The sequence below is a fragment of the Oryctolagus cuniculus genome, chromosome 3 (assembly GCF_051225735.1).
Source record: "Oryctolagus cuniculus isolate XC-2025 breed Fujian yellow rabbit chromosome 3, ASM5122573v1, whole genome shotgun sequence".
Taxonomy (NCBI): domain Eukaryota; kingdom Metazoa; phylum Chordata; class Mammalia; order Lagomorpha; family Leporidae; genus Oryctolagus; species Oryctolagus cuniculus.
The window spans coordinates 105,093,500-105,119,886 of NC_142869.1; the positions used below are offsets into that span (position 1 = coordinate 105,093,500).

Below are 26,387 nucleotides of genomic sequence, written 5' to 3' on the forward strand. Positions count from 1 at the left end.
CCCCACTGTCCTGGTGAAAGCCCACACGGTTGAGATCCCACCCAATAGAGATGAGAAAATCTGAGCTCTGTGAGTCAGTGAGTTGTCCAAGGGCACATGCTTCTGAGACAGTGCACGTTTGACTATAAGGACAGCCCCTTCTCTTTGTATTAGAGCCAATTACCTCTTGTCTAATATGAAGTCATAACACATTATCTCACTTGTATGTATTCCAATATACATTCACAGTGACACAGATTAATTTCTTCTGGCATATAAACTGGAATGTGGCAGTTGAGTGCCAATCTAAGAGAAGGTCAGAACGGAAGCCTTGGGGCCTGAAGGACTCCTAGGAGATAAAAGGGCAGCAAAACACAGCGACTCGGCAGGCAGGGTTTAGAGTGGGGACAGAGCCAAGTGCAGGCCTCACTATTAGTCTGGGCTGAACATAGTTTAAATGGCTTTATATACTTAAGCCTAGTAACTGGGCTACAAATTTCATTAGCTAACCAGAAATCTTTATAGATGTTAACAAAACGCCCACTCTATGCCAAGCCCATATATCATTGTTTGGTGACATTAATTTATTTCTAGAACCTCTATAATTTATTTCTATAATCTCTATAATTCATTTCTGTAATTTCTGTAATTCCTTTGGGTAGGGAATGCCTCTTGCATCTTTTGTCCCTCTCTGCCTTTGGCAGAGTACATTAATAGCTTTTGTTGCCTCAAATTTCAAAGGAAATGGAAATTCAAAAATTTGTAACCCAATGGGTCTTCTTCAAAAATGGCCAGGGCTCTCTCTTAGGATGCAAATCCATGTACCTATTGCAATGAACCACTCTGCAGTCGTGGATAATGATTAAATCCAGGTTTCTGCTCTCCCTCTTTGAACATATGTGCATGCATTTCATTTTATTTGTTTCTGCAGGATTAAGGAAGCCAAAACCTCAGGCTCTTGGAGAAAGTGCTCACTTATTGCAGTTAAAATATCTCTTCTTAGTATGACCTCAGAAAGGTGAGTGTTTTACCTTTTCTAAGTCAGTGAATATTTCATCTCCCTTACTGTGGACAAGTGTTGAACCATATATTATTCCTGTTTGCTGTCCCAATCTGTTCATTCTCAGCTCATTCTCACTCTCTCATTTCAAATGAAAGCTTGAAATTGCACAAGAATTCTAACAGTGCCATCCCTTTTACTCTCAACATTTCTATGAACTTCAAGTACCCGAGCAGAATTTTGTTTCTCCGCATCTACCAAGTGAATTAGTGTAGACAGAGGGTGCACAACTCACACCATTTGCAGGAACTATTTCTTAGGATCAGTAATTTTAAAGCAGTGTACCTCCCCTGGCTATTAAATATGTCATCCTAGGAAATGCTGCTCCTTTCTACCCATCTCCTTCATCATCCATGTGTCAGCCATGCCTCAGGCCTGCTGGGCATCTGCTGTTTACCAGTGGGCCCCAGTCTGCCCTCCCGCCCCCTGGCAAAGTCCTTGGAGGAATGAATTATCAAAAACACAAGTGCCCATGGAGAATATAATCCAAAATGTATTAGCAATCATCATGGCACACAGAGTAAATTAACTGAAATTTCATTAAAGAATAAAACTAAAAGGTAAATATCTTCTCTTCTTGTGGTTACTAAAGTGTTCAGCATAGATCAAAGTGATGATTTTTTATAAATTTTATTTGGCCAATTTTTGGAAAAATAGTTATGGATAATATATTTTATGTCAGTTAAATAATATTTTGATAAATAAGACATGCAAGAGAAGGCCATAGAGGAATTTGTGAAGGCAAATATATAACAAGATAATTACAATAGATGTGGCTAGCAGAATAGTAATGCTATTTACCAATAGGACTGCAGAGGACGATGACTCACTGCAGCCTACTGAAAGATGGAGAGGGAAAACCAAAGGGTTCTCTGGAAAGAAGTCAGACCAAGATTGAGCTTAAAGATTGAGTATTTACTATCTTTTTTATTTTTTCAGAGAAACAGAGGGAGATGGTAGGGATGAAGGAGAGAAAGGTAGGGAGAGGGAGAGGGAGAGAAAGAGAGAGAGGGCTCCTCAATGCCAGCAGCAGTTAAGGCTGGGTTGGTGCTAAAGCTATATCAGAGAACTCAATGCAGATCTCCCACATTGGTGACAGGAGTCCAGTAACTTCAGTTGTCACCGTGACCTCCCAGGGTATGCATTAGCTAGAAACTGGAATCAGGAGCCAAAGCTGGGTATCAAATCCAGTGACTCCAATGGGGTACATGGGCATCTTAACATCTTAACTGCTAGGCTAAATGGCTGCCTTGCTACCTTTTTGAAAAGGAAGAATTTGTAGAAAAGAGAAGCTTATTAAGACATATTGTTGCCCTTTCTATTGTATTCATTATTAGCACATCTTGGGAAATCTATTAGTACAGCTTCTTTAGAATTCATTCCACCTGGTGAACTCCATGGACCCTTGCCCCCATTTAATTTCTGTGCATTTGCTTAATTAAGACACTATGATAAGTTGGGCCGACATTTCCTGGCAATTTATCATCAGCTGGGGAAGCTTAAGTCTTGAAGCAAATCTGTAAAAATATGCAGGTATGTTTATATAAAAGGTAGTTAAACTATTACCTTTTCATGTCGAAAAGGTTCATGTTGTGGCAGACAAGCTGTGTCTGTGGTTTTGGTTCTTTTCCTACTCACTAAAAGCCATCCATAAATAAACAGGAAGAAAGAAGCTCACCCTTTGAGGCTGACACTTTGTCTTCTGCACTAGATAGTTGGAACCGAGGTTGACATGAAGAACTTTCCTGAGAGTCACTGCTGGTCAACACTGGGACCGTTGCTTTGAGAATTTAGTGAGAATCATCATAAAGACCTTTAAAAATAGACAAGTTCTGTTTAGAGATGGTGGAATGGGAAAAAAATGAGTCCCATGATTGTCCTTATAAAAAGTTTTGAAATGGTCAGCTCCAAGTGTCACACCTGGAGTTTTCACAGAATTTACCATATAACTGTTGTTTACCTGGAGTCTGGGTTCCAGACTCTATACCAAGTATTTTTTTATCCTGCAACAGAGATACAGGCTTAGAAGTGTCCTCCTTCAGTTATATTATGAGTGGACTCATTTCTCTGCTGTCTCCCACCCCATTATTTGGGCTAAGTCATGAGACTTTTGCCTTAAAGGAATCTGGGAGTGAGAAGTGGATGGGGCAAGGCAAGTTCATTCATTCAGACAGGAGGGGAAAATAGAAACAAAGCTTCCTCCCTCCCAGCCTGGTGGGATAATGGAAAAGAAAGATAGAACAGCAACAAAAAAGTTTTATTCCCATTATAAGTCAAATGCAAGATTGATTAGGAGCCTAATGATAGGTATGGGTGGATACAGACATTGGTGGAGTTGCTTAGCTTCTAGGAAAGATTGTAGAGGAGGCTGCAGGCCCCCAGAAAAGCCTACAGAAATGATGCAATGTACTCAGTTTCACTGTCAGAGGTGTCACGGGGATTAGAATATGGATCGGCCTGGATCTAGTATACACAGTCTTCCCACGATGTCTCATGATTTTCTTTTTTTCTGAAGATAGAGACATGCGTTGCTCTATATTTGAAGGAAGAGGAAGAATCCGTGGGAATAGGCCTTTTGTCTTCCAGGACTCTTACTGAGACTTAGGGGAGATATAAAGGAAAAACTGCTGTTTTTAATAGGTCTGAAGGTCACCATGGAGTACCTGCGGGTGGCTGCACACAGTGCCTCCAGAAGCGACTGGGTTAAAGGGAGGCTTAACGTTACATTTTTGGAGCTGTTGTTGGGGAAGTGAAGAAATATGAAAATAATAATTGCTCAAGAGGTAGCAAGTGGCTTGTGGTGTTGATTTAATTAGAAGAGAAAGAAGAACTGACTAATTCAGTGCAACAGACATTAATTAAGTTCCTACTTTATACACGGCACGATGTGAGAATGAGATGCTACACAGACCACAGCAGGATACAATCAAATATAATACAAGACAGGGCAGCGAAACTGATTTTCTTTTTCCTGATTTTAAAGCGGCTCCTTTCTTGCTCTAATCTTGGTAAAACTAAAGGTAAAATCTGCACCTGTGTGAAGGCGATATGGTGCGGAGCTCTCAGAAAAGGCTGAGCCACTTAATAAATTTGCAGCCCCTTTTCACCTTGTCATGATCTCCCTGTCTGCTGCCGTATCTGTGGCCTCTATCGCGTAGTATGCTTTCTTATTTTCTTTAAGCTCTTATCCAGTTCAGCTTTGTTCATCAGCTGTTATGCAATCTACACAAGCAAAATTCTCCTTGGACTCGTCCGACTCAAGCATACATTGATAAACAGCAACTTTGGCAATGGCTGTTGCACACGTTTACGGGGCACTTACATCTCACCCAGCGGTGACACGGGCCAGATTATTTTTACCACAACCCAAAGACAAAGGCACTTCACAGTTACCCAAAAAGGCTTACTCTGAAATACTGTAAAGGAGATTGTGTGGGAACAAAACAAATGGGAATAGAATTTTAGTTTCCAGGAAACAAGAAAAACTTAAGACTTTTTCAGTTACGAAGCCACATTGTTGGAAAAATAATAATGCATTCCTTTGTACCCTTTACAGAAAATTAAAAAAAAAAATGCTGTGTTTAATTCTCTAAGGAGAATAAACCGGGGTTGGGAAGTGTGTTCTTAGGGAAATCTCACGAAGGAATCAATGGCACATCCTGCCCTAATTTGTCCTGATCTAGGCCAGCCAGCTTCCTTGGCTAGGCGGCCAGGACTCTCACATGGTTTCAGGGGCATTGGGGGGTCCCAAGCATTCCTGCCCCACCAAACAAATCATGCTATTAGAGAGCCTGAGTAGACCCAGTGACATGGCAGGGCAGCACAGGGCTTTCTGATGGGAGCAAGAAACCTGTCTAAACCATGGCTTTTCAGTGTGCACAGAGTGCACATGGAATTTTCTGGAAAGATAGTGGGGGAGGGGTGAGTGGAAGACATCTGTGCTTTGCCATTGCCTATTCCAAGGCCTTGCCCTAGCTCTCTTGCAATCCACTCCTACCATGATAGAAGGCATGGAGCAAATGCAGAGCTACCATGCACAAATCTGCTGACTCAGCATGAGCACTCCAAGACCTCTCAGAAGTTCAAGGCAGAGCAAGGCCTTCAACGCTCACCACACTGACTCGTACTGGCTCTTCTTCTCATCACATCAGCCTTATGTGTCCTCCTCCTTATACCACTGCACTGCCCCCTATATACCCTGAGTCATACAGGTGCATAGGCGAAGGCAGGTGGGAAAATTTGGGGGAAGGAACTTGAAAGAAGCACTCTGTTAGAGCTGAGCGAATGTGCACTTTTCACATGCCTTCATGTCATGGAGGACCACGGGCTGTGAGAGATAGCCATGTACCACGGCCATTTCTCTCCCCTGGACACAATGTAGACAACATTTCCCAATCTCCCTAGTGGTTGAGTGGCTTGCAGCTGCACCTGCCACTCAGGGTGTGGGCAGAAGCAGTTACTGCCCTTGGCCCCTTACCTTCCTGGGCAGTCCTCTTCTTCCCTTCTTGCTGCTGGGTGTTGACATTCAGGGTGACCCTGAGTGCTCCACTGTGAACACGGGGATCCTCTTTCAGCCTAGGTCTCTGTAAGGCCATAAGCACCATTGCTAGGGACTGCAAGGTGTCATATAAGTAAGGAAAGAAAAGACCAGAAAACTCTTCTTCCCTCCCTCTCTTTGTCCTTCTTGGCCTCCTTCTCTTCCCACCCCCTCACAGAGGGAAGTCCACAAGAGGACATAATGAGACTTCGCAAGCCGTCACCTTGATCTTGGACTTGCAGCTTCCAGAATTTTGAGGAGATAAATTTCTGTGGTTTCAGCAGTCTGTGGTATTTTGTTGTGGTGGCCTGAGCAGACTACTACAACCATACATCCCACTCTCACTCCCTCCCTTTGCAGCAGATTGGATTTTACAGGATGGAAAATAAACCTCTCTTTTTGTTAAGCCACTGAGATTTCAAGCTTTATCTCTTACAACAGCTAGTGTTTACATTTCTAATGCAAAGACCAGGCAGCGCTAATCAAGTGTGTGATATCCCTTTTCACAAAGTGTACAGGCTGGGCTTTTATATGCAAACCTTACCTTTGTGTACAAGATTCTTTGAGGTCAACTTCCAAGATTATTAAAACAAAAATAAAAGGGAGCACTTATTTAATAGATATTTTTAAAATAAGAATATGTAAGTCTTTCAGCTTTTCAAATATTTGATGAATGTTAGCTCATTTCATCCTCAGAACAATCTGGGAGGTACAGTTATGATAACCCCAGTGTTACAGGGGAGGATGCTAAAGAACAGAGAAGTTGAGTGACCAACCCAAGGTTACACAGCTAGGAAGTGGTAGTCAGGAATGCAACTCAGGCATTCTGATCCCAGAGTCCATGCACTGAACCACTTCCCATAGGAGTTTATTTATCTTTGTTATCCATGTTTTGATTTATTTCCTGTAACCTATAAAAAGATGAGGTTTACATGATCTGGGAGACAAAGACTATTGCAAAGAGTGAGAAAAATGTTAATTGAAACGTACATAATTTATTGTAACCCCCAAAACTGCCAAGCCTGTTTTGATCATCAATCTCAATGACTCCTGGCTCCAGCTGTGCTCTCTTGAACTTGGGAGGAGAGGACACAGGCTCAGAGTCTGAGGGCTTTCTGTCCACATCTCCTGGGTAGGCTCAGCTCCAGGCACTCTTCATGTCTGAGAAACTACCTTATGGGTAGAAGCTTGCACCATATGCTTGCTTTCATACTTAAGAAAAATCTTTAGGTCACTTAGGATTAAACTGAAGGGTGACAAAAATCTTTCCTAATATATTTCTCTTTCTATATAAGCCAAGGCCCTAACACCATCCACCACACACAAACATACACACTTTTTTCCCATCTAAGATTGATGCAGTTTAACTTATACGGTTTCCACTTCCAGCATAGTTGATCTTTTGTAATAACATCCTGCATTCAATAGTATTCCTCTGTTAGTTTTTAATGTCATTATTCTCTGAACTGTTATTAATTGACTTAAGGAGGGGCTAGGAGCATTGATTAGGTGCTGGCGGACTAGCAGGAAGTCAGAGATCTCAACAACCGGCAGACATATCTGGATTCAAGCTCCAGCTCTAGCATCCTTCATGACGATTAACAAATCTGTTAGGTTCACCAGGCTCAGTTTCCACATCTCCAAAAGACAGATGTTATGTAAAATCTACTCAGTGTGACTGTTGAAAGCACAGCTGTCTTGTCGGAGACCAGGTCATTTTGTAGTAGTGTCTAAAACCTACATATATACAAGAATGAGTCCCATGATGCTGCTACTCTTTTTTTTTCCAGTTTTTCTTTTTTTAAACTTTTTTTTTTGTTTTTTTATTTAGTAAATATAAATTTCCAAAGTACAGTTTATGTATTACAATGGCTTCCCCCCCATAACTTCCCTCCCACTCGCACCCCTACCATCTCTGCTCCCTCTCCCATTCACTTGCATCAAGATTCATTTTCAATTCTCTTTATATACAGAAGATCAATTTAGTATATATTAAGTAAAGATTTCATCAGTTTGCACCCACACAGAAACACAAAGTGTAAAATACTGTTTCAGTACTAGCTATAGCTAGTACTGAATTAAGGACAGATCCTACATGAGAAGCAAGTACGCAGTGACTCCTGTTGTTGACTTAACAATTTGACATTCTTGTTTATGGCGTCAGTAATCTCCCTAGGCTCTAGTCATCAGTTGCCAAGGCTATGGAAGCCTTTTGAGTTCACCGACTTGATCTTATTCAGACATGGTGGTAGTCAAAGTGGAAGTTCTCTCCTCCCTTCAGAGAAAGGTACCTCCTTCTTTGATGGCCCCATTTTTTCCACGGGGATCTCACTTGCAGAGATCTTTCATTTGGGTCTTCTTCTTTTTTTCCAGGGTGTCTTGGCTTTCCATGCCTAAAATACACTCATGGGCTCTTCAGCCATATCTGAATGCCTTAAGGGCTGATTCTGAGGCCAGAGTGCTATTTAGGACATCTGCCATTTTATGAGTCTGCTGTGTATCCTGCTTCCCATGATGGATCGTTCTCTCCCTTTTTTATTCTATCAGTTAGTATTCGCAGACACTAGTCTTGTTTGTGTGATCCCTTTGACTCTTAGACCTATCAGTGTGATCAATTGTGAACTGAAATTGATCACTTGGACTAGTGAGATGGCATTGGTACATGCCACCTTGATGGGATTGTATTGGAATCCCCTGGACGTTTCTAACTCCAGCATTTGGGGCAAGTGGGATTGAGCATGTCCCAAGTTGTACATCTCCTCCCTCTTTTATTCCCACTCTTATATTTAACAGGGATCACTTTTCAGTTTTATTTCAATACCTAAGAATAAATGTATGTTAATTACAGAGCTCAACCAATAGTATTAACTAGAACAAAAAGAAATACTAGAATGGATAAAGTATTACAGTGTACATCAACAGTCAGGACAAGAGCTGATCAAGTCACTGTTTCTCATAGTGTCCATTTCACTTCAACAGGTTTCCTTTTAGGTGGTTTGTTAGTTGTTCACCGATCAAGGAGAACATATATTTGTCCCTTAGGGACTGGCTTAATTCACTCAGCATGATGTTTTCCAGATTACTCCATTTTGTTGCAAATGACCGGGTTTCATTGTTTTTGACTGCTGTATTGTATTCTATAGAGTACATGTTCCATTATTTCTTTATCCTGTCTACTGTTGATGGGCATTTGGGTTGATTCCAGGTCTTGGCTATTGTGATTGGGCTGCAATAAACATTAATGTGCAGACAGCTTTTTGTTTGCCAATTTCATTTCCTTTGGGTAAATTCCAAGTAGTGGGATGGCTGGGTTGTATGGTAGGGTTATATTCAGGTTACTGAGGAATCTCCAGACTGACTTCCATAGTAGCTTAACTAGTTTGCATTCCCACCAACAGTGGGTTAGTGTCCCTTTTTCCCATATCCTCACCAGCATCTGTTGTTGGTAGATTTCTGTATGTGAGCCATTGTAACTGGGGTGAGGTAAAACCTCATTGTGGTTTTGATTTGCATTTCCCTGATTGCTAGTGACCTTGAACGTTTTTTCATGTGCCTGTTGGCCATTTGGATTTCCTCTTTTGAAAAATGTCTATTGAGGTCCTTGGCCCATCTCTTAAGTGGGTTGTTTGTTTTGTTGTTGTTGCTACTTTTAAAAGTGTGTGTTAAAGGGCACAAAGTTTTATTTCAACTTCAATACTTTTATTTAGCAGAGAAGAAAATGATTTTGGTCTGCTGGAAAATGCAACTCCAAAGGTTATTTGGTGCCTTGTAAAATATTAACCAGTTTTTTGTATAATCCAGATGTCCTGTGTCACTGGCCTTTGACACTGTAGTCCCTGAATGACAAGGACACATTCTGAGAAAAGTCTCATTAGGCAAGCACTTAGTTGTACCAACCACACAAAGTGCCCTTACACAAACTTGAATGATATAGATCACCTAGTCAACCCGGCCTCTTCATACAATCACTGGATGTGGTAAACATGGCATGTCTGAGACTGCTGCGGGTAACACGACATGCTGTTTTACAGTAAACTTTTATGTTTTTGTAAATAGAAAAGCAACTCTAAAATGACAACAGAAATTATAATAAATAAATAAACTGGTGACATAGTTGTTTGTCATCATTACCAAGCATTAGACAGTGTGCACAAATGTATTGATCTTTTTTATATGACACCCAGTAAAGGAGGTCTGTTTACACCAGCATCACCTCAAACGCATGAGTAATGTAGCGTATGATAATGTTACAATGGCTGCAGCATTATTAGGCAATAGGAATTTTTCAGCTCCAATATAATTTTATAGGACCACCACTATATGTATGTCTCATCAGTCACCAAAATGTCATTATGTGGTTAATGACTAACTTACTCTAAAATTTTCTTATTAAATTGTCTAGAAATGCCTAGCTCTTCAAATATTCTTTGAACTCATCTTAACATCTAAGTGATTCTCTCATAAGATAATGACTTGAACAAAATCCTTGATGTGTATTCATCTCATATTTACATAAGGGTCCTAATTTTACCTGTTGAAATTACGCTTTAGGAACAGGAATAAAAGTCACAGTCCAAGTGTTACCACCTATCATAAGAGTGATTATGTCAGTCAGGGATTAAAAAAAAGTGATGCTTCCAACTTTGTTTTTGCTGTATAACAACAACAAAAGGTTGAACAGCTAAAGCAATCTTATACAAAAAAAAAAAAAAAAAGCTGAAGACATCACAATACCAGATTTCAAGACATACTACAAGGCAGTTATAATCAAAACAGACTGGTACTGGTACAGAAACAGATGGATAGACCAATGAAATAGAATAGAAATGCCAAAAATCAAGCCAAGCATCTATGACCAACTTATATTTGACCAAGGACCTAAAACCAATCCCTGGAGCAAGAACAGTCTCTTCAACAAATGGTGCTGGGAAAACTGGATTTCCACATGCAGGAGTATGAAACAGGACCCTTACCTTACACCTTAAACAAAAATCTACTCAAAATGAATTAAAGACCTAAATATATGATCTGATACCATCAAATTATTAGCAAACATTGGGAAAACACTGCAAGATATTGGAATAGGCAAAGAGTTCTTGGAAAAGACCCCAGAGGCACAGGCAATCAAAGCCAAAATCAACAAATGGGATTACATCAAATTGGGAAGTTTCAGCACTTCATTAATAATCAGAATATATGAAGAGATCAAGAAACTCCACAAGAACAACAACAACAACAACAAAAACAGTAAATAAATGGGCAAAGGATTTAAACAGATGTTTTTCAAAAGAAGAAATCCAAATCGTTGACAGACACATCAAAAATGCTCAGGATCACTAGCCATCAGAGAAATGCAACTCAAAACCACAATGAAGTTTCACCAGCCCCAGTTGGAATGGCTTTCATACAGAAATCAACAAAAAACAAGTGCTGGTGAGGATGTGGGGAAAAAGGTACCCTAATCCACTGTTGGTGGGAATGTAAACTGGTACAGTCACTATGGAAGACATTATGGAGATACCTCAGAAATCTGAATAAGACTTACAATATGACCCAGCCATCTTAATCCTGGCAATTTACCTAAAGAAAATGAAATCAGCATATGAAAAAGTTATCTGTACCCCCATGTTTTTCAGATCATTTCACAATAGGTAAGACATGGAATCAACTTAAATGCACATCAACTGAAGATTGGGTAAAGAAATTATGGGATATGTATTCTATGGAATACTACACAGCAGTAAAAAAAAAAGTGAAATCTGGTCATTTGCAATGAAATGGATGAATCTAGAAAACATCATACTGAGTGAAATAAGCCAGTCCCAAAGGGACAAATACCATATGTTCTCCCTGATCTATGAGTACTGAATTGATATAGCTCCTAAAATGAAATCTGTAGAAGTGAAATTGACACTTTGAGAAGCAATGACTTGAACAGCCCTTGTCTTCACTGTCAAGGAACATTTTTTTTTCTCTTCTTCATACTATTTATTGAACTCTTTACTTAACATAGTTAATAATATGTGTATATAGTCAATTGAAAATAGATCTTAGTAAAAAATAAGAGTGGGAATAAGAGAGGGAGGTGGAAGTTTGTAATTGTAAAGCTATATAGTTGTGCATACATTCTTATGGACTTACTTCTAAGGGTACAGCTTATTATTTTTTTAAACTTTTATTTAATATATATTTCGAAAGTACAACTTTTGGATTATAGCAATTTTTCTCCCCATAACCACCCTCTCACCCACAAATCATCCCATCTCCTACTCCCTCTCCCATCCCATTCTTCATTAAGATTCATTTGTAATTATCTTTATATACAGAAGATCAACTTAGTATATACTAAGTAAAGATTTCAACAGATTGCGCCCACACAGACACACAAAGTGTAAAGTACTGTTTGAATACTAGTTTTACTATTAATTCATGTAGTAAACACATTAAGGACAGAGTCCCAAAGGGACAAATGTCACATGTTCTCCCTGATCTGTGACAACTAACTGAGCACCTAAAACGATACAGTTTAAAAACTTGCCATGTGACCCCAATCCCATTAAGCTGGGGGATAAAAATGTCATCCTAAGTGTTAAAGTGATCATATTAAGTGTTAAAGAGATCATACGGATAGGATTAAGTGTTAAAGGGATCATATAAATAAGACCAAGTGTCTGGTAATAACAATAGATAGAATTAAAAAGGAAAGAATGTTCCAACATGGGAAGCAGTCCACACAGCTGACTCATAGAATGACAATCCCTTTAAATAGCACTCTGACCTCAGAATCAGCCCTTAAGGCATTCTTGTCTAGCTTAAAAACCCATGAGTGCATTTCAGGAATGGAAAGCCAAGACACTGTGGCAAAATAATGTCCTACATGAAGGTTCCCTGTGAGAGAGACCCCAGCAGAAAGACTTGGCCATCAAAGAATGATGTACTTTTCTCTGAATGGGAGAGAGCACTTCCACTTTTCTTATGGCCTTGTCTAAATATTGACAAAGTTTGTGGACTCAAAAGGCATCCATAGCCTTGGAAGCTAATGTCAAAAGTTTCTGCGGATCATTGATATCATACATAAGTGTGTTAATTGTCAAATTAACAACAGGAGTCACCCTATGCACTTACTTCCCACACAGTGTAGGCAGCCTTTGGACAAATCAAGGCAAGTCTTGGCTTGTGGAGTTCTTGGGATAAGAAAATCACATACTCCCATCCTGAAGGAGGATGATAATCAAGAACGCTCTGTTAAAATTATCTGTGCCACCAGAGGCCCCAATAAGTTGCTTACATATGTTGTTATCTTTTGTGCTTCTTTGTGCTGGTTATGTATAAATACCACCGGGACATTGGAATAAACGAGCCTTGATCAGTCTTGTTGTCTTGGCTCCATTCTCTGAGATCTCTTGTCCCTTTTTTCAGTCCCTCTCCCTCCCTTAGGTTCCTTTCGACTGGTGTGGCTGGCCCGCACAACGCAGGACTTCTGTTCTCAATGAGTTGTATTATGAGAATTAACTTTAAAACTTGTTCTGAAACAGTTTGTGTGTGTGTGTGCACATGTGTGCAAATTGTTGAAATATTTACTTAGTATAGAAGAGGTCATCTGTGTATAAAGTTAATTGAAAATGAATCGTTTTTTAAGATTTATTTATTTATTTATTTGACAGGCAGAGTTACAGATAGTGAGAGAGAGAGAGACATATTAAAGGCCTTCCTTCTGTTGGTTCACTCCTCAAATGGTCACAATGGCCGGAGCTGTGCTGATCTGAAGCAAGGAGCCAGGTGCTTCTTCTTGGTCTCCCATGCAGATGCAGGGGCCCAAGCACTTGGGCCATCTTCTGCTGCTCTCCCAGGCCACAGCACAGAGCTGGACTGGAAGAGGAGCAGCCAGGACTAGAACCAGCACCCACATGGGATTCTGGTTACACAGGCAGAGGATTAACCTACTATGCCATGCAGCCGGCCCCTAAAAATTAATCTTCATGGAGAATGGGACTGGTAATGGGAGAGGGAGGAGGAGGTGGGGTGGGATTGTGGGTGGGAGGGCAGGTATGGTGAGAAGAATTATTATATTCCTAAAGCTGTACTAATGAAATTTGTACTCATCAAATAAAATATTTCTTTGGATTAAAAAAACACATTTAAAAAATAAAAAAAATTTAAAATGAAAAATTTAATATAGATATAAAATGTTTAATATAGTCATTAAGAAGATGACACAACCTCTGGAAGACTGGACAGAGTCTATTTCAAGGAAGTCATAATGAACAGCCTCAGCTTCCACCTGGTGGATCCTTGGATATTGTCCATGAATCCTGAAATTCCAGAAATTTCTCTGCAACTATCACAGTCTGTAACAATGAAGTGAATTTTTTTCCATTGAAATATCTCGGAATTTCATGTGCATACACATGCCACCTCCAAAAGCCTTTTGTTTTTTCTCAGCCTTCTCAATCTCAAGCAAGGGCTCCCTCCTTGATAAACCAACCTGTGAGCATATGGAGGACATTCTGTCAAAGGGAGCTCTCAACTTCTCTGAAGACAGGGTAAATCTTAGAAAGGAGTGGTGATGATGCCTCATGGGAAATAAATAACACAATGCTGAAGCTCAATCTGCTATTTGTTTCTATACGGTATTTGGTCACTCCCTTAAGGAAACCATATTACAGATTAAAAGATCACGTGGTTTGGGGCCAGTGCTGTGGCATAGTAGCTTAAGCATTCACCTGTGGCACTGGTTCAATTCCTGGCTGCCCCACTTCTGATCCAGCTACCTTCTGATGCACTGGGAAAGCAGTAGATGATGGCCCAAGTCCTCGGGTCCCAGAACCCATGTGGAAGACCCAAAAGAAGTTGCTGGATTTAGATTGACCCAGCTCTGGCCATTGTGGTCATTTGGGGAGTTAATCAGCAGATGGAAGACCTCTCTCTCTCTGTAACTCTACCTCTCAAGTAAATACACAAGTCTTTAAAAGAAAAAAAATCACATGATTTATATAGAACCAGACAGAAGGGTGCTTAACTGGTCTTCAAGCATATGTGGCCAGGCTGTGAAGCCCCCAGAATATACTGTTTTTCAACCTGAGAAGAGGGTCGAGGAAGAGTATGAGCCTGGAAGTCAGGGACCCTGGTTTCCAACTGCAGCTCCACCTTTAACTACCTACCTGAAGAAGACCCTATGCTTGCCATTTCACCTTTTTGCATTTTTCTGTTGTCTCTTAAAAAAAAAAGGAAAATAATACCTGTCATTCCATGCAGCTCACATATGTGGAAATATTTTAAAGTATACAAATAGCATACCAATAATTAGGTCCTCTTGTCAACAGAAGGGCCTAATGTTTGCTCAGTTTTGTTTGAATAGGCTTCTAGCACAGGGCTGGACCAGGGACATATACAAATGGTAAACAAAAGTGCAGCTGAGACATTGGCCTAAATCACATATGTGTGTGATATTTGTCAGTTATGATCTGTAACAGTTTGGAGCTACTGGTCCAATATAAGGTACTATAGTAAAATTCATAAACACAGAAAGTAGAATTGTGACTGCCAGTGCTGAAGGATGTATACATGATAGGTATGGATCTTGAATTTTTACAGGTGGAAAGTTCTTGAAATGATTGTGCAGCAGTGGAAATATACTTAACAACATTGAACTGTACACTTAAGATGGTAAACTTTATGTGTATTCTACCACAATTTTTTAAAGTAGTAAAAAAAAGAAGTGGTAGGCAAAAATCTAACTCTAATCATGGCTTCTTACCACCACCAGTTTGGTGGAGGGGTGGTTATTGTAGAATTTTAGGTCATTTACTTTGTCAAATTGTGTTACACACGGAGTTTATTTTTCCACTGAAAAATGACTAAATGAGGGAACTTATAAGCATACTGCCTTTCTTTTCTTTTTCTTTTTCTTTTTTTTTTGACAGGTAGAGTGGACAGAGAGAGAGAGAGACAGAGAGAAAGGTCTTCCTTTGCCATTGGTTCACCCTCCAATGGCCGCCGCGGCCGGCGCGCTGCGGCCGGCGCACTGCGCTAATCCGAAGCCAGGAGCCAGGTGCTTCTCCTAGTCTCCCATGGGGTGCAGGGCCCAAGCACTTGGGCCATCCTCCACTGCACTCCTGGGCCATAGCAGAGAGCTGGCCTGGAAGAGGGGCAACCGGGACAGAATCCGGCGCCCCGACCGGGACTAGAACCCAGAATGCCTGCGCCGCAGGAGGAGGATTAGCCGAGTGAGCCACAGCGCCGGCTATACTGCCTTTCTTAAATCATTTCCAGGGGATGCACTACAAAGGAAGGCCTAAAAAACCCTGACTTTGACAAGATGTGTCCAAGCTCCGCCACCTTTTCTTCCTTCCCACTCCATCCTGTCTCCCAAGGCCAACCTACTCCTCAAAACTACAAGTAGAAAATAAGATCACTGTAAATCATTTTACTAGACTATCTTAACGAAGTGAAAGGATTACTAAATTTTAATCACCACTGTGCTATTTGAGCTTGGATTATAAACCACTGTCTACTGTCACAGTACCTGGCAAAAGTAGGTGCACGATAATTTTGTTTTCAATAGACAGATGATATTTGCCTTCTGAAGCACAAGAAGGAAAGAACTCAAACAAACACATTTAAGCACATTGTGAGGGAAGCAATATGGTGCATGCCCTGGGACTTGGCAAGTAGGTTCCGTACCTGATTCTATCACTTACTAGCTATGTGACTTGGGCAACTCACTTCACTTCTCTGATCTTCACTCTACCCCATGTAATATGATGAAATGAAAAAATACTATCTGTAAAATAAAATGAAAAACATAAAGATCAACAGAACAGTCCTGTATGTCTTCTATTCATCTAAGCATTTTTCCCAGTTGAGACTTCCCTGGGCTGCAATTAATTTTGCCGATGGTCTTATCCTTTGGGTTTCCCCATGGAGCAATATAGAGACTGGAATTCTCAAAATTGCCTCTGGAAAAGTGGAGCCAAGACTGATCTTGCAAAGGGAAACTACAAAATATTTCTTTCTCAGCCTAGAGTTTGATAAACTGATGAGATATCAAACTGAAACCCTGAAGACTTGAGGATTTTTAACAAATTTTATTGCTTTATTGAAGACCTGAAAGAAGTGGCTAATATCACATACTTTTAGAACTTGCTTCAATACAGTTTTAATTGTAACATTTATTTATTTAACTGTATAATTTAATTTCTTTGCATATAAAAGGGAAGTAGGGGAACCTTGGCCTACAGCCAGACAATTATAGATAAGTACTTTTTAGAGGAACCTCATATAAAAACAAGCCCTAACTCAATAACGGTAAATACAGTTGGAATGTGGTATTTGATCTTGTTGGAAATGCAAATTTTCCACTTAAAGTGTGATGCCATTACATGAAATTGATCAAACTTTCTCTCCATGGAAACTGACTTCCTACTCTAGTCATGGTACACAGTATGCTAAATACAAAAACTTGTATTAGTTCCCTGGGACCACAGTAACAAATTACCACAGACAGGCTAGGTGACTTAAACAAGGGAAATGTGTTCTCTAACCATTGTGAAGGACAGCAGTCCACATCTGTGTCAACAGAACCACACTTCCTCTGCAGGTTCTTCATCTCTCTCAGGTTTTGGTGGGTCTCTGTGTTTCTTGGTTTGTCAACTGCATTACCTCAATCACTGCTTCTGTCCTATTCACTGTGCATCCTTCCCACTTGTAAAGATACACTTTGGATGCACCAGCTATGAGGTGCTTGCATCTCAACATCCTGTTTATATCCCAAACTCGTCTGTAAAAACTATTTTCAAGTAATGTTGCATTCTGGTATTCATGGTTGCTGTGGTCTGGGTGTTTATGTTCTCCTCACATTCTTTTGTTGAAATCTAACCAACAATGTGATAATATCAAGATTGATCCTTTGTGGAAATAATTAAGCCACAAGGACGCAGCATTTGTGAGGGAAATTAGTGCCCATTATCACAGAGGCCAGAGGGGATTGGGCCACCTTTTCTGCTGTGTGAGGACACAGAGATGCTGACTGTGAAACAGAGCACAAGCCCCCGCCAGGCACTGAATCTGGGGCAGGGACACCTTGGACCTCTCATTCTCCAGAACTGTGAGTCATCAATCTTGGGGGGAAACTCTTGAGTCCACTGTACCCCTTCCCCTCTTCTCTAATCCCTAGTTGATTAATGAAACCTCAGGGTTAGTTAATGACAGAACACAGCTGATCATTGGTTGAGATTCTCATTGGAAAGGACACATGACTGTCAGCATCCAGTAGAGAGTGTGGGCCAATAGAAATCCCATCTCATTCCCCATGGTGAAAGAAAGTGAAATTTACATTTTGAGACTTGATGATTGTTTACAGCCCTTGTTGAGGAAGTGTTTTTTTGTTCATACTATTTGTTGAACTCTTTACTCAGTGTAGGGTCAATCTTAGGAGTATGAAGTTAACTGAAAACAGATTTTTGTAAAAATTAAGAATGGGAATAGAAGAGGAAGGAAGAAGGGTGGGAATGCAGGCAAGAGGGAGGGTAGGTAGGCAGTATCACTATGTTCCCGAGTATGTATACATGAAATACATGAAATACATGAAATATGTATACCTGAAATAAAATTTTCAAAAAGAAAAGTGAAATTAAGACATGAAGGCATAAAACAATGCTTTGTGGGTCTATGTTTTCCCATAGCTTCCACATAAAGCTTTCAATCTCTTACTTTTAGCTGTATTCAGATCTTATTTTTAAATTTTAGTAAGAATGAATGCTCCGCTGTCTTCAGTTTATCATTAGTATTTTTCAAAGCAATTGGGTTTTTGTATATATCTGGTACTAGATGGTTCTAGTTTTCTGGTTTGTCTGTCTGTGTCCTAAATAAGTACTTTTCTGAAGAAGGAAAAATATCAACATTTGAAAATGAGGTAACAGGACTCACTTTTGAAATGCCTACTGTGCGCATCCAGGTATTGAGCTAAGGAATAAGAGCTCTGATGAATAAAATCCTCATCTCCTCTCTCAAAGCTCAGACTACAAAAGAGCCTGCAAGCTTGCAGCAAAGCACATAAGCAACCATGGAGCATGCTTCCTCTGTAGACTTACTCCACTTTCACTGGGTGTGAAGCACTGAGAATTGCTAGAACTTTATAGAGGAAAATGCAAAGAGATCATTGTTTCTGGGCCTGTGCATCCCCATGACTGCCCACCACCATGGAGACAAGGGCCTTTCACAACACACACTCTCACCCCAAAGTGCCTTGTCCATTGTCCATCATTTTTGCCCTAATCATTCTCAAAAAAAAAAAAAAAAACCCTTCATGAATATCCATTTCTATAGAAAAGTGTTCCCAATGTTGGGGCATTGGAATGCACAGCAAGCAAGATTTTTCTACTTACACGTGAATGTTCTTTATGTTTCTGTTCCCTTTTCATTACATAAGGCTTCTGTCTTCCTTGGCCTCCCAAGTTCAGCGCTTTGCCTGCTTGTCAATACCTGATTGCATTAGTTTCTTCCCACAAACCACAGTGCTCATTTCTCTTCCATCTTGGACTTTCTATGACTGCACATAGATAATCAGAGCAGCACAGAAAGCTGCTTTGTCTATCAGCAACATGTGGCTCATCCACCGTCCCTTCTTTGGTGATTTGGATTCCAACATTGTTTCAAATCTTGTTTTTCCTTTGCTTGCATTGCACTTCACCCATCCTGCTCCTCTCCATTTTGCTTCTCAGTTAGGCATCCTAATTCCATTATGTATTTTTGGAACATCGTTTGGGTAAGAAGATATCATGGAAATAAAGCAGGAAGGGAATGAACTTTCGCACTCCAAGTCAGAGTTGCTTACTACCTTTAAACATTTGTCTTGGTGCATTCCATACCATATATTTCCAGTCCCTGGAAGCCATGGACAAAAAGTCATTATCCACTTACATTTCTGAATTTTACTTATATGAAACTTGTGCCAGGGCAATTTCTATGGTAAAATAGTAAAAATCAATGATTGCACTTTGTTAAAAATCCATTTTTTAACTTTTATTTAATAAATATAAATTTCCAAAGTACAACTTTTGGATTATAGTGGCTTTTCCTCCCATAGCCTCCCTCCCACCCGCAACCATCCCATCTCCCACTCCCTCTCCCCTCCCATTCACATCAAGATTCATTTTCAATTATCTTTATATACAGAAGATCAATTTAGTATACACTAAGTAAAGATTAAAAATCATTTTTAATCCAGCTAGTGACCATGGAGGATGTCCCAAAACGCCCCATCCTTTATTAAGAACCTTCTTTAGACGACTCAAGTTCACTCAAACCAGTTTCCTCTAGATCCCAATTTCCTCCATATAAAGCTATATATTTTAAAAAATAGGTCAGAAATTTACTCTTTCAGGCATTTACCTGGAAATTTACTCAAAGGTACAGAAGGAGGGGGGAGAATGAAAATGATGTTACTCTTTGGGTGGACTTATAAAAGACTCATTATAAAACTATAAGACTACGGGAATATAATAAATTCATTTGTGCATATTTTCAAAAAGAAAGCTGAAGTCACCTGTCAAATTGTGGACGTATAGGATGTGATTCTCCATCTCATTTTGCTTTTCTCCTTCACCTAAGAGCCAATTTCACTGTAGAGCCTAAAAGCCCTGTCTGACCATCATACTTGGTAAAGTATAGACAAAGAAAATGATGATGGGATACATCGTCTCCGCTTGGCTTCCTGTACCTGCCAGAAGGAGAAAGTGTCCTTCTGTAATCCAGACATTGAAGTCAGACAAACCAGAGCTTCCCTTCCAGTCCCAGCTCCCCCAGCTGCATTATATTCAACGAGTTTCTGCAGAATGTGAGATTTGACTTTATCAGCTATGCAGTGGGAATAATCATTTAATCTGTAACTATCAGGTTCCCTCCAGGGACATTTGACCTGCTAAAAACGAGTACCTGAAGGGAGCTCGACGAAGAGGTCATTCAGGGTATGGACAGGATTAAGTGAATGTACAAGATGTTGTGAAGTTCCAGGTGACTAGCAGTGGTAAAAGACCACAGCCACTCTCAAGTCTGTTGGGGCAGGAGGCAGTGCTTACCAGAACATCAGAGACCTTGCAGATAGGAGGGACTGCCTAACCGGAGCTGCTGTCCTAAAGAGCCCACTGCCTGGTAGTGGGTGGGAGGAGGTAAATTCCCCTCAGGTTCTGTTTGCCTGCCTTCCAATTCCCTGGCAGTGTGTGCCCTTGACTGTACTAAACAAAAAGTGAGAGGGCAGAGATCAGGGGCCAGAGAAGTTAGCTTTATGGACACAGATTTGGATCAGCTAAAGATAGAGTTGTTGGGGAGGGGCAAATGGTGAATTTCAGAATCTCTTTTTATTAGTTGCTTGTTGTTTACCCAGTATTGCTTATTTTCAGTAAACACTCCTGGCTCAATAAGACTCTGATAAAGCTTAAAAATCATTACACTCCCCATATGAGCATGACTGGAGAAGTTCATCTCCCCATCTTCTAGCAAAGCAATAAAATTCACTGTTGAAATTTAATACAGGATTTCTGGAAAAGCAAAAATTTCTTTGTCATATGGATTATGGCATCAAGGATGTAAACCTGTGCCAACCAACAGTCATCTTTCCAACTAAATAGAGAGAGCTCGCCTGACAATGAAGACAATGCAGGTGGACTACAGCAGGGTCTGGAGGTGGGAGGAAGACAGATGTGTGATGACTTCAATAGAAACTCTATGTGGGCCGGTGCCACGGCTCAATAGGCTAATCTACCACCTACAGCGCCAGCACACCGGGTTCTAGTCCCGGTCGGGGCACCAGATTCTGATTCTGTCCAGGTTGCCCCTCTTCCAGGCCAGCTCTCTGCTGTGGCCAGGGAGTACAGTGGAGGATGGCCCAAGTGCTTGGGCCCTGCACCCCATGGGAGACCAGGAGAAGCACCTGGCTCCTGCCATCGGATCAGCGCGGTGAGCCAGCTGCGGTGGCCATTGGAGGGTGAACCAACGGCAAAGGAAGACCTTTCTCTCTGTCTCTCTCTCTCACTGTCCACTACCCTGTAAAAAAACAAAACAAAACAAAACAAAACAAAACAAAAACCTCTCTCTCTGCCTCTCCTTCTCTCTGACTTTCAAATAAATAAATAAATCTTTTAAAAAAAGTTTTTTTTTAAAAGAAACTATGTGTAACTGTGTCTTTGCATGATTCCAGGTGGTGACAACTTGCCCTTCTATGATTCCACTTTGTACATTCCTGTTACATGAATCTTCGATAACCTAAGCTGAAACAGTGGAAGGGTAAACATGGTACTGTGTAACATCCAGAGAGGAGCAACAGTAGGGATTTCCTGTTGTGCCAGAGTTGGGGATCTGAGGGAGGCTTTGACTCTCCCACAGTCTGTGATCTGAGGCTTCAGTGGGACCTGGAACCATGGAAGAGGAGTGCTCAGCAAATGTAGAGGCTGCCACGTTGCAACAATGCAGAGACTGACAGCAACAGTGGCAGCCAGAGAAGAGAGGTGACCACTGTTGTTCAGTGAGAGTGAAAGCACTATTTTGACCTCTTTCCTTCCATCCTTTTGATGCTCGTATGCTCTGTCTACACCTAATTGGTAGCGTTTGGAGAAGGGAACCTGGGGAATTTGCTGTGCAAAGATAAGGCTCTGCAAGTAATAGCAGAGCAGGCAAGGGGGAATGGATGGCTTTGAGAGCAAATAGAAAAATGACCAATATGAGTGATCAGAGCACATCAGTTCTCTTTTTCTCTTTCCTTTCAAAATGCACAAACTGCGGTAAAGGATGCAGAATTTATTTTTGTTTTCAAAGCCCTAAGGCTGGTGATCTGATTATTTACTGCTTAAAGATTTCAAAGGATTACTATTTAAAACAAGACAATTTGGTCTGATACTTAACTTCCTTTACAATATTTCCATAATGTATGGGTACTGAATAACATGATAGAAAATGTGAAGGCAAATTAGAACTCTATCATGTTAGATTACTTGGATTTTCTCACTCAAGTGCATGGTCCTGGTCTTGCTCATGATATTCTGCTGGGATTACCATCCTCTTGAAATCTTACTTTCACATCAGAAATTTTTTTTTTAAAGATTTATTTATTTATTTGAAAGAGTTACAGAGAGAGGAGAGACAGAGAGAGAGAGGTCTTCCATCCACTGGTTCACTCCGCAGTTGGCCACAATGGCTGGAGCTGTGCTGATCCAAAGCCAGGAGCCAGGAGCTTCTTCCGGGTCCCCTATGTAGGTGCAGGGGCCCAAGGACTTGGGCCATCTTCCACTGCTTTCCCAGGCCACAGCAGAGAGCTGGATCGGAAGAGGAGCAGCTGGGACTAGAACCGATGCCCATATGGGATGCCGGCGCTTCAGGCCAAGGCATTAACCCGCTGTTCTACAGCGCCAGCCCCTCACATCAGAAATTAATAACTATCCCTTTAATAAACTTACACTAGCTTGCCAAACCAGTTCCCAAGCCAACCTTAAGTGTCCCTCCCCCTTTTAAAAAAAAAGTTTATGGCACTTAAACTAAATCTTCAATTTTAGATATGGAAATCTCAATGGTATCTTCTGACAATGGATTATGAGTTCTGTATGGGTGAAGGAGTGTTTTCCTCAATGTTGTATCATTTTGAGTAGGTTTTAATCATCCTTATGGCTACTAGGTGTTTAATAAACATCTTTTAGCAGTAATGCAGAACCCTTGATCTGTTTTCTATGTCACAATAGTGTGACTTGCAGAATAACATAGCTTAACTTTCTCATCTGCACAATGAGATCAGATTAGAAGAATGCAAAGGTTTTCTAATTCCCTAAATTTAGTTAGAAGGCACAGGATAAAATTTGTAAGCAGCAATTTCATAATTCTGTTCCAAGATTTCTACATGGCTGAAGTTAACATCCCATGACCTCACTCTTGCTGGATTCTTTCTCAAGATTTTTCATGGAGCTGAAACTTACCCACAATTTGAGCAATAAATGTAAATGCCCTGTGATCCTTAGTTTTACTTTTTCTTCTCTTACACTTTTGCTTTGCTGACTGCCCCTTTTGATTCAAAACAGTACCTCATTTTATAAACCATAGCAAAAAGAAATAAAGCAATAAAAGATCGCAAAATATTACATCTTATAAAAGTATACCAGTGCCAGTGTATCCACAAAGAATAAAGTTCATAAATGCTGGTTTGACAATTATAACAGCAAAACGTGTATACATACAATACATGTGATATGGTGGATGCTATTGGAGTGGTTTTGGCATAGTTATTAGAATTCATTTTTATGAAAATAGATAAAAAATTGCCTGATGTAAGCAGTCACATGAAAATGGATAAATACAAAAGCAAGCACAAGAGTATTCAGCAGAGAATTTTGAGCTTGAACAATCAAGTTTCAGGCAAATCTTGTGTGGTTCATAATTTTAGCCCTTTATTATGCAAAGCTGCCAATTCAATTTTACAATGCAAAGAAATGTTTGGCATGATTATCAAGTTATATTTACTGTTCTGCGGATCTACTAAAAGATGCACTATCTTGAAAGAGTCTATTCAAATTACCTCTGAACACACTTTTAGATCCTCATTGGTAAGCAAAAGTTGACTGAGTGAAATGTATTATTTCTTAACTAGCATTGGCACGTAAGAGTTTAGAAAACTGAGAGAGTAAATGGTGATTCAGTTGCAGAACCAAATAATTTCCAAATCAACAAATTCAGAGAGAAATGTTGCTGATCTTAGGGGAATTGCCACATGTGGCCTCATCTTATCATACATGCCTTGATAGAAAAACTCCCTTATAGAAGTCTTTTCACCCATAACAATGAAGTATTTGTTATCTAAATCTCTAGCTTCTATTCTGCATTTCTCTGTAAAGAAAAGAAAAAAAATAGGATCTTAGAAGATCCATTGGTGAATCCAGAAATGAGAGTGGTTGGAGTACAAGTTGGATAAACTGGGAAGCATTAAATTCTGAATCTCTCTTTCTCCTCCAGTCTCTCAGCTCTTCTGCTCACTGCTCCTTCTAGTAGAAGCCCTAGAAAGAGTCATGGGTACTCGCAGAATCAAACTCATCTCCTTTCCTGTTCTCTTCTAATTGCATTGTTTAGGTTTTTGTTTCCATCCCTCCACTAAAATTGTTTTTGTTTACACTTTCTGTGCTGTCCATGCAACCAACACTAAGGTATAGTCCCAAGCATTGTCTAACTTTACCACAGTAACATGAGAAGTAATTGATTACTTTTACTTCTTGAGTCAAGGCCTCTTCATTGCCTTTCAGGAATCTACACTTTTAGTTCCTTTTCAAGGTCCCTTGCTGGCTTCTCCACTTCTTTCTGATAAAGTATTTCACAGCTCAGCACTTGCAACCCTCCCTTCTTCTATCTGTTTATACCCATTTGTATCATGAGTTCATATAGTCTCATGATTACTCCTAAGTATTTAACTTTAGTATGGGCATATCCTTTGAGATACAGACTCAGAGATCCAGTTTGCCTTTGATATCTTCCATTGTAAGTTCCAACAACTGCCTCCAAGACAACAAATGCAGAACCAGAATTCTAGTATTCACCCCACCCTCATCACACCTGCTTCTGAACAGCCTGCCCAACTCAATTGTGGGTATCACCATTCCTCCAGTCAAGACCAGGGACCAGGTTAAAGTGAGCCAGCTACCTGACCACAACATGTAAGAGCTTCAGAGCATTGTGCTAGTGCTGACTCTGCTTTTGCATGGCCCTGCAAGTGACTCCTTAAATTTTATGCCTTCAGAATTTTACTCACCTTACCCAGTCCTGTTTTTACTTTCTGAAGTCAAAAACCTCAGCAGCATCATTTAAATCTGCTGGGTTGATTCCATAACTTAGCTATTGTGGATTGAGCTGCAATAAACATGAGGATACAAATGACTCTTCTGTATGCTGATTTCATTTCCTTTCTGTAAATTCCCAGGAGTGGGATGGCTGGGTCATATCATAGATCTGTTTTCAGATCTCTGAGGAATCTCCATACTGTTTTCCATAATGGTTGTACTAGTTTACATTACCATGAATAGTAAATTAAGACACCTTTCCCCCCACATCTTCACCAGCACTTATTTTTTTTTAAGTTTTTGTATGATAGCCATTCTAACTGGGATGAGGTGAAAGCTTATTGTGGTTTAGGTATGCATTTCCCTGATGATTAGTGATCCTGAGCATTTTTCATGTATCTATTGGCCATTTGTATTTCATCCTTTGAAAAATGCTTGTTCATGTCCTTTGCCCATTTCTTGACTGAATTGTTTGTTTTGTTGCTGTTGAGTCTCTTGAGCTCTTTATAGATTGTGGATATTAATCCTTTATCAGTTTCTTAGTTTGCAAATATTTTCTCCCATTTCGTGGGTTGCCACTTCACTTCATTGAATGTTTCCTTTGCAATGCAGAAGGTTCTTAGCTTGATGTAATCTCAAAGAGGGTATCAAAGTGTTTGATTCAGTACTGAAGAAATGATTAGAAATAACAAAAGTAAGAGGCTAGCACTTTTTAAGGTAATACTATGTTTCTCCTAGAAAAGAAAAACTAAAATCATGATCTTATTTTCAAAAAAGTAAGATATATTGTTTTGGGGGTGCTTTTAAAAGGTTAGTAGTCTTGATTTTTACATCAATGCTAGGTTTAGAGAAAAATTGAGCAGAAAATGCAAACTTGCCATACCATCGCTCCCCCTACCATTTTCCCTGTTATTGATATTTTTGCATTAGTGTGATGCATTAGTTATGGTTGATGAACAAATATGAATACATTATTAGTAAGTGAAGTATATATTTTATGTTGTGGCTC

General features: G+C 40.1%; 1 protein-coding gene and 1 long non-coding RNA gene across 4 annotated transcripts in view; one reads left to right on the plus strand and one right to left on the minus strand.

The window, feature by feature from the left end:
* Window positions 1-26,387, minus strand: part of HNMT (histamine N-methyltransferase) — a 321,400-nt gene that overhangs the window by 79,132 nt on the left and 215,881 nt on the right. The window lies entirely within an intron of this gene.
* LOC149127449 (uncharacterized) overlaps window positions 1-26,387 on the plus strand; it is a 124,043-nt gene that overhangs the window by 61,009 nt on the left and 36,647 nt on the right. For all 3 annotated transcript variants that reach the window (XR_016231577.1, XR_016231576.1, XR_016231578.1), the window contains exon 2: window positions 911-997. This is a non-coding gene — a long non-coding RNA (uncharacterized LOC149127449). The remainder of the gene's footprint in view (window positions 1-910; window positions 998-26,387) is intronic.